Source organism: Ursus maritimus, unplaced genomic scaffold (assembly GCF_017311325.1).
Source record: "Ursus maritimus isolate PB19 unplaced genomic scaffold, ASM1731132v1 scaffold_18, whole genome shotgun sequence".
Taxonomy (NCBI): Eukaryota; Metazoa; Chordata; class Mammalia; order Carnivora; family Ursidae; genus Ursus; species Ursus maritimus.
In genome coordinates, this window is record NW_024424230.1 from 13387473 (window position 1) to 13398657 (window position 11185).

Here is an 11185-nt window from a genome sequence, read left to right on the forward strand (position 1 = left end):
CAAGAACAAGCCAAATTAATCTCTCTCTCTTTCTCTCTCTCTCTTTTTTTTAGGGATGCAATTTAGGTGGTAAAACTGAAACAAAAGGAAAAGGAGGTAAATAACACAAACCAGTAGGTGGGAGCAAGCGAAAAGGGGCCTGAGGTGGCTTCCGGGATGCTGATAGTGTTCTGTCTTGACCTAGGTGTCCACCGAAGTTCCCTCTTTTTAGAAAATGTGTTTCAGTTGTACATTTGTCTTTTGCATCCTATCCTGTTCATATTATGCTTCATAACAAAGGTTTTTTAAAAAAAATCAACTATATGGGGGCGCCTGGGTAGCTTAGTAGGGTAAGCGTCTGACTCTTGAATTTGGCTCAGGTCATGATCTCAGGGTCATGGGACTGAGCCCCGCATTGGGCTCCCCGCTCAGTGCGGAGTCTGCTTGAGATTCTCTCCCTCTTCCTCGGACCCTCTCCGCACTCGCACTCTCTCCCTCTCTCTAAAATAAATAAGTAAATCTTAAAAAAATAAAAAATCAACTGTATGGTTTTTGTTATAACCTGAACTTCTACATTTTGTCCATGATTAAGAGTTTAAAGTTAAGTTTCCTGTCACTTATTTCACTTAGAATTTTATTTATAATATAAAACAATCAATAAACTATAAACCTAATTTAATTTAGGAGAGAACTTTAAATATTAATTCTAAGAGTAATAAGTGTATTATAGAAAGTCTGGACAATACTGAAAACACTAAAGATGCAAAGATGAACAAAAAAAATCCAGTGACTCCCACTTATTTTCATGTATTTCCTCTCAGATTTTTTAATGCATTTTAATGCAGTAGAGATCATAATGTAGCTACAATTTTTAACCTGTTTTCCTCACTCAAAATTATTCCATAAACACTTTTCCATGTATTAAAAAACTCACTCAAAACATAATTTTTAATTTCTAGATAAAAATGCATCATTTTGGCAAACCATGATTTATTTAAGAGCTCCATAAAGAGTGAATTAACGATCAGGCAGGACACCATGCTGGCTTTGAGTGTTTTTATGCCATTTTTTGGTACTATTCTTCTTTGTGGAAATAAGAATACAGTTACAGTGTATTTTTGCTACAGTCATCTTCCCTTATCGCAGCACCCTTCGACCACAACTTAGCCACATTGAAATCAGGCAGTGTCCAAAATCCTTTTTAGATGAGCTTATGAAGAAGTGGAAGTGAGGAAATATCTACCAAGTGCCTACCCCAGGCCAGGGGAGGGGGGCCAGATTTTGCAAACAAAAACACAGGATACCCAGCAATAGCACTATTTGGACATACTTGTACGAAAAAGTATTCACTGCTGATCTGAGATTCGATTTTCCTGGGTGTCCTGTGTTTTCTCTGACAGCCCTCTGCCCGGGTCACTGGCAGTCTCATCCATAGATTTTTCTCATCCCTTTGACCCCTGTGAGCGTTACATATGATTCCCATTGTAAAGAATAGCTCAGAAATTCAATCTTTTTTCAGCTCACACAGCTAGAAAGGGGCAAAGCAAGAATAGAAACTCAAGCTTTCTGACACCAAGATTAGGGCTTCAAATTTGTTCATCTTCCCCCTGGTGCTTGGGTAATATGGGGCCTCAACGCTCCCTCAGTGAGAGAGGGTATTTGGGTTTTCATTTGTTGCTGTTGTTTCTTTTTAAAAATTGTTCATCACTCCTCTGTATTGTTATGTTAAAAAAATGAGTACTTTAAAAAAATGAGTACTGGACCCAGGTGGCAGGGCCAAGCTAATGAACACGATTCAAAACTGAGCCCCAGGAAAAGAGGCTTTTCATTGACACAGAGCAGCAAGGGGGAGCTGGGGACACGCCCCTCCTCCCAGCCCTCCCTCACCACCGTACTCTCTTTTGACAGTCAAATGAGACAGTTTTGTTTCAGTCACTCCTAGAAATCCCAGGGATGTTTGGGTATTGGGGTTTGTTCCTCCCCTTCCCCTCCCGTATTTTGTTTTAAAGTAAAAGAGTAACGCAAAGGGAAACCATCCAGAACTGGCTCCTCTGGAGTCTGGATGAAACAGGACCAGAGTATAAGTTACCTTCATCTTCTCTGGGCCAGGCTCACCCCAGCCCCACCATGTGGCTCATGACAGACTCACCACCCAAACTGTCTCTCTTGCTTCTCCTCATTGATCCATTTTAGCCTTACTGCCTCCCTTCCCTACATACCCAGATTCTTTCCAGCAAGTCATTTGGCCAACCCTCCAGATTTACTACCTCTCTTTCCCAGGACATAAAATTCCCTGGGCCCCAAAATGAGGGACAGTGTTGGTGGGGAGTGGGGGCAGGAGATAGAGTGGCGCTGAAGTGGGAAAAAACTATCTCAGGCCCCAGCTATGCTCCTGAGATCCCCATGGACGAGGCTCTCATGACAAGCCCAGGTGAGGAGGTGGGGCTTGGGGGGGGGGGGAGTGACACAGACCTCCACAGTGCCGCCCATGAAGGCCCCCAGGCCTCACTCCAGGCAAACACATCTGGCCAATGGCCTCCATCTCTGAACCAAAGAGGAGCAGAGGCTCTTTCTTCTGCACCTAGGGAAGCAGGTGTCAAAGTCACACCCAGCATCTGGAGCAATGAGCAGTTCTGCTTCCCTCCTGCAGCCCTGATTACCATCAGCAACCAGAGCAGCTCCCTGGCCAGGCTGGTACTCTTGCAAAGCCCACCCAACTTGTAGGCAGATAAAGTAGTTGGCCCGGGGAGCAGGTGCCAACTCTAGCATGCGTTTATGAATAGTATCTTTGCCAGGTCTCTGAGAAGAAGGTGACCAAGACAACCTTAACGTTCCTCTCAGCTGGACTCAACTTTAGACAGACTTCTCCCTGACTGCAGTCCCCCAGCCTCTCTTCACTTAGAACTTTTCTTTAGAACATTCATAACTATGGCTTCTCTACCCTTCTGAGATGTATGTAAATTTTTTTAAAGCTTCTTTCCAGTTTTTCAACCCAAAAAGATTTTCTCCAGGACCTGGGAGCCATGTCTTTGAAATAGCACGGAAGGAGATAGCAGAGCTGTCTCTCAGTCCCTCTGGGAAAGTAAGAGCCTGACTTCAGTGGGGGTCTTGCTCCATGTTGCAAAACTACCTCTTGTCACAAAAATGTAGGAAATGTGCTGTTCCTTTGGAAAATTCAATTTGTAAACACAGATGGCCCAACATCCTCCCGTGCTCTCTCACTTGCTCACCTCAGCCCTTAAAAACTCTTCCGGCTCCTGTTTCAGTGGAATTGAGTTCAGGCTGAGTTCTGGTCTCTCTCCCCTACCACAATAACCTTAAATAAAGTCTTCCTTGCCTGTTTAAGTTTGGTGCCTTTTTGCTTTGGAACAGAAACTCTAGTTTCTGATTTTTCCCCAACTGTTGAACAAGTTACAAATTGTGCACAGCGGCGTCATGCTTGTAAACAAGAATTGCCCTAGAACATAAGTGGACATGGATTCAAAGCCAGAGTGGACACTTCAGAGGACACTTGAGAAGAAAGGCTTTCCTTCCCCAGAACATCTTCACAGTCTCTCCAGTAACCTAGCCTGAGTTGAAATGACCACATTCAGATAAAGTAAGAGATGTGAGGACCAAGGTCTTTGAGTAAGACAGAGAGAGCTCATTATTCTTAGGCTATAATTAAAATGCTATGGGGCACCATCCCCCCAAAAATAATCTGAGGTAGATCTTAGATCTAAATATGAAAGTTAAAATAACAAAACTTCTGAAAATGACCTTGTGATAGGCAAAGCTTTTAAAGCACAAAAGAACTTCTGCTCATCCAAAGGCATCATCAAGAGAGTGAGAATACAAACCATAGACCTTGGGGGAGACAAAGGATTTCTATTCCGAATGTAAAAGGAACTCCTACAAATCAATAAAAAAGGCAATCCTTTCAAAAACAACAGGCAAAACAACTAAACACTTAAACAGGCACTTCACAAAAGAAGATAATGGAAAAACTAGCGTGTGAAAAGATGCCCACCAGGATTGCTCTCAGGAAAATGCACATGAAACCTACATACCGTAGAACAGCTAAAATTAAGAGTGACAATACCGAGTGATAGAAAGATCATAAGCCGCTACATTTTCCCGCAGATCTGTGTGATATGAGTACTTTAGGCATAATCCTTTAATTAAAGGTTATGCCTCTCTTGTTTAAGACATGGGAACATTGGATTTACTTAACACTTTAATTACATATGACTCTGGGCTCTGGGCATGTGAGATGGGAGTGTTGGGTAAGGCAGGCCCAGGCTAAGGGTAAGGCAGGCTGGGTGGAATATCTGGAGACAGTGCTCAAATAGGCAGCAAAATCTGAAGAGAAAGTACAATGCTATTCACCTTGCAATTCTGCCCATGAATAGTAATTTCTACATTTTTCCTAAAAGAGAAATGTTCTGTGCAAAATCACATGGACCAGGGGCTGTCTCTCCTTGTTTGAGCTCCGTGTGAACGTACAGATCCGGACTCAACACGAGTTGCATGTATTGACTTCAGGCCTTTGCGATGACACCAGCTAGTTGACTTTCCTGAATGAGTTTGATCGAGCATCTGCTATGTGCCAGGCACTTTGGTAAGTATGAAGAATACAGTGATGACCACATCATCCGTATACCCTTCACTCTTGGATCTTACAGCTTTGGAAGGGAAAATGCCCACCTGCCAACAAGCACTGCTCCTATAAAAATATGTGCCCAACTCTCCAACAGGAATCAACTTCTCAACTGGAATTCAGTCTTGTCTTTTAAAATCACTCATTCCATAATTGAGAGAGGGATGGAGATGGGAAGGCAGGAGGGGAGGAGGGAGAAGGAAGTAGCTGCCTATTCCACTGGGTTGGAATATGATAGATACAGTTTTTAAAATTAAAAAGTAGGAAAAACTCAAAATCGGACAATTATAAGAGGACTTTTTGCCCCCAGTACAGGGCAAAGAATGAACAATCATTTTCTATATGCCTTTTCTGTATTCTGAAAGTTGACATTTCCATATTAACATACATCTTCTTGGAGCGCCTGGGTGGCTCAGTCGTTAAGTGTCTGCCTTCAGCTCGGGTCATGATCCCAGGGTCCTGGGATCGAGCTCCGCATCAGGCTCCCTGCTCAGCGGGAAGCTTGCTTCTCCCTCTCCCACTGCCCCTGCTTGTGTTGCCTCTCTCGCTGTGTCTCTCTCTGTCAAATAAATAAAATCTTTAAAAAAAAAAAATCTTCTAGAATTATGACCTGCTTTTCTTCTGGTGCTTGAATGTGTAAAAACCTAACTGTGAAATCAATTCATGCTAGACCTGAATCAGGCAAAGTGCACTGAAGGATAATAGCATAAAAAAATCTCACCTGTGTATTTTCCCCTTCTCAAATATAAGTGCTTAAATACTATTAGTCAAATTCGATTGACAAGATTTAGAATTAATAGTTATATCAAAACACAGGGAGAAAAAACAAACCTTAGTTAATGTGTTTACATTTTTTAAAGGGTTGGAGACTCATAATCTAGTGTTAAAAGACTTAGGAAGAAGGGCACCTGGGTGGCTCAGTTGGTTAAGCATCTGACTTTCAATTTCAGATCGGGACATGGTCTCAGGCTCTTGGCATCAAGACTGCGTTGGGCTCCGCACTCAGCGTGGAGTCTGCTTGAGATTCTCTCCTTCTCTCCTTCTCCCCCTGCTAGTGTGCCCTCTCTCTCTCTCTCTAAAATAAATAAATAAATAAAATCTTTAAAAAAATAAAAGACTCAGGGATAGAGAACCACTAGAATTTCAAAAATAAGTAACAGTATTTTATGGTATCTGAGTCTACTTCAGTTCTATTTTAAACTATTATTGCAAAATGAACATAATTTCTATATAGGATAGAATACAAACAATCTTGATTAACTTATTAAATTGGGGGGCCAGACATTTTTAAATGAAAAATCTTAAACCGAGTGCAAAAAAAAATGAAAGAAGGAAAGAATAACAAAACTCCAGCTGTTGTTCTTTTATATACATAGTAAGTCAGCTTGCATTAAATTTATATATAAAGGTCAATTAAAGTATAGAACTTTTTTCCAGATTAAAGCTCATTTTCTAATCCATCTAACTTTTGTTTTCAGTCTGGACTATAAACAAAGAATAGGATGTATTGCAAAAATAATGTCGTACATCCTTAGAGTGCATTCCTGTCGACAAAGTGTTTTCCTGTACATCATCTCACCTGATTCTCCCAGTAAGTCTGGGAGGTAGGTAAATGACATCGTCAGGATATAGGCAGTTCTGATTAGGGGCTCTCACTCACAAACTCTGAGGACAAAGTCTCTGAAAATAAAGAATCATTGAAATTTGTAGAAATAGCCCATACTAAGACGTAACTATATTGCTATGGAGACCCGAAAACGACCCAAGCTCAATCATAGTGATTAAGGTATAGGGCCATCTCGCCAACTGTGCAGTAATATAAGTGTCTGAAAGAAGGATGTTTCAGTAGAAGGGTGTTATCATCTGAAGGCAGCCAAAGATAAGAATTGACCTACATCGTCTGGGAAAAAGATGTTCTCCTCACTAACGGAGGTAAGCACAAGTTGTTTCGGTAGCATCTGGTCAAGATCCCTGAATCAGCCTAAAGAGGAGGGCTGTTAGTAAAAGAAGTCTGCCTAGAGGAGAAATGAGTTGATGCCAAGTCCTGGGGGACTAGGTTAGTCATGCCAAGCAGAAGGGGCCCAACAGAGCATACAGTTGATTTACGGTGTGACACTTACTTCTCCGGAGTTCACTCTCTGATCTATAAAAGTCTATGATCCCTTGGTTCTGTTTGTCATGCTGGGTAGCCAAGTTCACTAAGAGAAAAACAGAAATCTTCCTGCTTGTGGTTGAAATAAAGTATGGTGCCTTTGTGGCTTCTCAGCAAAAGCCATCAAGAGCACTTCAATGCACCTGTCGCCATTAGTAGTTAGAGGTTTTCTTCTCTTTCCAATGTGCTAATATGGAAGAGCAATGCTTTCTCTATGCCCATCTCAAAGAGTGAGAAAGTCCAAGTCATTCAAGACCAGTACAAAAGTGAGCAAACCAGGTAGTCCAGATGTGTAAGAAAGATACATCGTCTACACTATGTGCAGCATGACTTAACAGCACAGTGCAGCTGTCTGTTGGTACAAACATCCCCATGTACCTTTGCTCCAGAAACTGGTTATCACATACTCAACCTGGACAGAGCATGAAAGGACCAAGAAGAAATGGAAAAGGACAAATTTAAGGAAGAAACTATCAAGAGAAAAAAGACAGTCATAAAATTACCTTATATAAACATATTCAAACAAGATCAATTTCTGGCAAAAGAAAGTAGACTAAAAATGCTCATTTAACTCTGATCTCTCAAGAAATCCCACTAAAATGGTAGTGTTCTTTAAAAAATGATGATAGGTAAATATAGATAGATAGATAGATAGATAGATAGATGATAGATAGATAGTGGGGCGCCTGGGTGGCTCAGTCGGTTAGGCACCTGACTCATGGTTTCGGCTCCAGTCATGATCTCAGAGTCTGAGATGAATCGAGTATGGCTCTGTGCTCAGCAGGGAGTCTGCTTGAGGTTCTCTCTCTTCTACTCCCTCTGCCCCTCACCCCCACTCTGGAATAAATAAATGAATCTTTATAAATATGTAGATAGATAGATAGATAGATAGATAGATAGATAGATAGATAGATAGGCGGACAGAAGCAAAGCAATAAAAATTGGAAGCTGAAAGCCTAAGGGATGAGGGATAACTGAGTTAGCCAAACTAGAAACTGAACTCTAAGCCCGCAGGGGGAAAGCTGAGAAGCAACATACTTTGCAGTGAAGAACTTCCTGAAACCACAAGAACTGGTGACATGAGCTCTTCCCGGAAGGAACAAATGTGGGATTTAAGAAGAAGAGACTGCCAGTCTATTCAGGAAGCAAGGATGGGTTCATCGTTTATTCCCTGGAAATAGTAGATACAATAGAGAGTTCTGGAGATGTGGGACACTAAGCACGATTGAAGTTGGGATTAAAGTGAAATTTTACATGCTGTCCCAGACTCTGTCCTCCGCTCTGCCTCTAGACCCCAGACCACCCCACACGGTGGACCACGTTCAGCCCTGCACAGGGCACCTGGCTGAAGGGGTGAGCGAGCCTGAAATTCAGCGCAGGCTCCACACACCAGCCGTGTACCTGGTGCAGACTCTGCCCAGAGGAAGGTGTACCGTTTCCTCATTCTCCAGAAGGTTCCATCTGATCATTGAGCCCTGCTCCTGCAGAGCTGCCTCCCAGAGAAGCCACCTTCTCCTGATTCTCACAAAGCCTGGCAGAGGCTTGCAGTCTTCGGGGTGACCAGCAAACCTCCCCCCAAAACATCCACGGATGCCCAGCTGTGTCGCTCTGCAGCAAAGCCCACCGTCGAGGAGCGGCGTGCACAGACAGAGGGGCACGCAGCTGAGGACCAAACCCGAGGGAATCCTTGAGCAAGAAAATGGAAGTAAGCGAACAAAAGCAACTTGAAGGAAACAGACATTTAAAACCGACTCATCGGTGTCATCAGAGAAGAGAAAATACCACCTGCATGAAATAAGAACAAGATGTAATGAAGAAACAGCGAAAAAGAAAGAGCTTTTTTACATTAAAATAGGACCAAAGAAATGAAAATTTCAAAAGAAAGCTTGGGAGAAATGTGAGGAAATCGTAGAAAAACAGAGAAGAAAATTAGAGAAGCGTTGATATCCTACTGCCAGTAAATAGAAAGAAATCATTGAAGATAATTTTCTAGGATCAAAGAACATAAATTTCCTGATTGCGGAGCCCATCCGGGACCCAGCAGAGTAGATGGAAAAAAAAAAAAATAGATCTAGATCAAGTTGCACCATCGTGAGACTTCAAAACATTAAGGACATAGGGGAGGAGACAACCCTAAAGGTTCTACAGTGGGGAAAAAGTTATATTCAAAGTCTGAGGGATCAGAATGGCTGCAGGCTTCTGAGCGGCAAAGCGGCAGAGGCGCGTTTCTGAAGGGAAAGGACTCCCAACTCAGCGTTCAGTAGCTGGCCACACAACTAATGACAACTTCGACTCGGACTCGAATGAGGAGCAGACATGAGGAGCAGACGAACGAGAGCAAAACGGAGTTAGAGTAGAATAATGGTGATACTTTCCCAGATATGCAAAGTCCCCCAAACCTTCCCTGCCACTTTCTCTTTCTCAGGAACCCCCTGAAGAATGTGCCATAGAGAAAAGAAGAAATGTGCCGAGAAAGAGGAAGTTAGAGGATCTGGAAAACAGAGACCCCAAGTCAGGAGAAGGGAAGGGGATCCCAGGTTGATGGTCAAGGGAAATGGCATCCTGGCAAGATGCCTAACGGGCAGCCTGTCTGGATGAAGAAGTAGCTCAGAAGGCTCCTCCAGAGATGCTGCCGTAAAATAAAAGTAAGAACATGCTGTGTGGGCTCGGACACGAGAAGATATGTCCTTTCCCGGTGAGGAGGTTGTGGCTTAACTCGTGGTAATTAATTAAGACAACCAAGCGAATGAAAAAGCAAGACAATTATTAACTTCAGGGGAAACAAGGTTTTAGAAGACTGGAAAAGGAGTCTTAAAAATACAGCATTACTTGGGGCGCCTGGGTGGCACAGTGGTTAAGCGTCTGCCTTTGGCTCAGGGCGTGATCCCGGCGTTATGGGATCGAGCCCCACATCAGGCTCCTCCGCTATGAGCCTGCTTCTTCCTCTCCCACTCCCCCTGCTTGTGTTCCCTCTCTCGCTGGCTGTCTCTCTCTAATAAATAAATAAATCTTTAAAAAAAAAAATACAGCATTACGGGGCGCCTGGGTGGCTCAGTCGGTTAAGCATCTGCCTTCAGCTCAGGTTGATCCCGGTGTCCTAGGATGGAGCCCCCCTGCTTCCGGCTCCCTGCTCAGCAGGGAGTCTGTGTCTCCCTCTGCCCCTTCCCCACCCTCCACCCCCCACTGCTGCTTTCTCTCTCAAATAAATAAATCAATCTTTTTAAAAAAATACATTACTCAGCAGTATGAAGTTACACAGTCAAAAGAATCGTTGAAAATTGATCTAACCACAAGTGTGAGTTAACGCTTCGGGTGGGATGCCTCGCAGAGATTGTGTGTGGTAGTAATGGTAAGATTTATAAAGCCTCAAATGGAAAAATGCAAGAAGTAGCAACATAGGCTGGTTATTTTGTGATAAGGAAGAAATACGAAATAAATAGCTAAAAGGATTGAAAATATTTGCCTTTAGGAAGAAGGAAATCGGGGAGCAGGGAACTGCCACTTTACGAAGTAAAACTATTTGGCTCTTTATGGATAACACTGATGAAAACAAAAATTAAATTTTAAAAACCGGAAGGACCACATTTTTTTTGTTGGATGGAGGGAAGAGGAGAAATAAGTCGGGTTTAAAATCAAGTATTATTTGCAGTAGAGGCAAGATGTGCAGGCGATTAAAAATAAGATGGGAGCTGGGGAGGCAGGGAGAGGTTTGGAAGAGAGATTTTGTAATTATTTAGATTGGAAAAGAATTAGCTCTATAGGAAAAAAGGTGCCGAGCAGCAAGAGAGAGTTCTTGAAGACAAAGATTGCCTAAGGGCCACGTAAAGTGTCAGGAGAGAAAAAAAGTGCATTAAGAGGGCAGCAGAGAAAACCAAGGGAAATAGGAGTTTCAATAGGGTGGGAAGCGGAGTGATTAAGGTCAAGTACGCAGGGGGTCAAAGAGGCCCAGACCATTAGAATAAACAATGAAAAATTTCTAAAGAGGGTATTCTAATCTAAGGATTAACTTCACACCCTATAATAAGTCTTAAATTAAAAAAAAAAAGGTTTTGGGTTTTAGAAGGATCTTGTAATTTTCCAGGATACCATACAATGACTATGACCCTGTTTTCAGTAAATACACAGTTGTCTTTCACGGTACCGTAGCACAAACCCTGCATTAATAAGAAAGTGGATCTTAGGGCATATTGTCTTTACCATTCCCATACAAAGCTCTGTCCCTGTTTTTTTTTTTCCACACAAGGTCTGGCATTGTCTGTGTCAGAGATGAGCATTTGGACTAAAGTTCACGGCTTGGCTAGGGTTTTCCTTTTGGCCGCATTTCCCAGGTGATCAGCTGCCTGTCACCGGCCGCCGTGTTACTGACACCTACCTCAAACAAGAAGGAAGCAGAAGAAAACAAACAAAACTGCGTG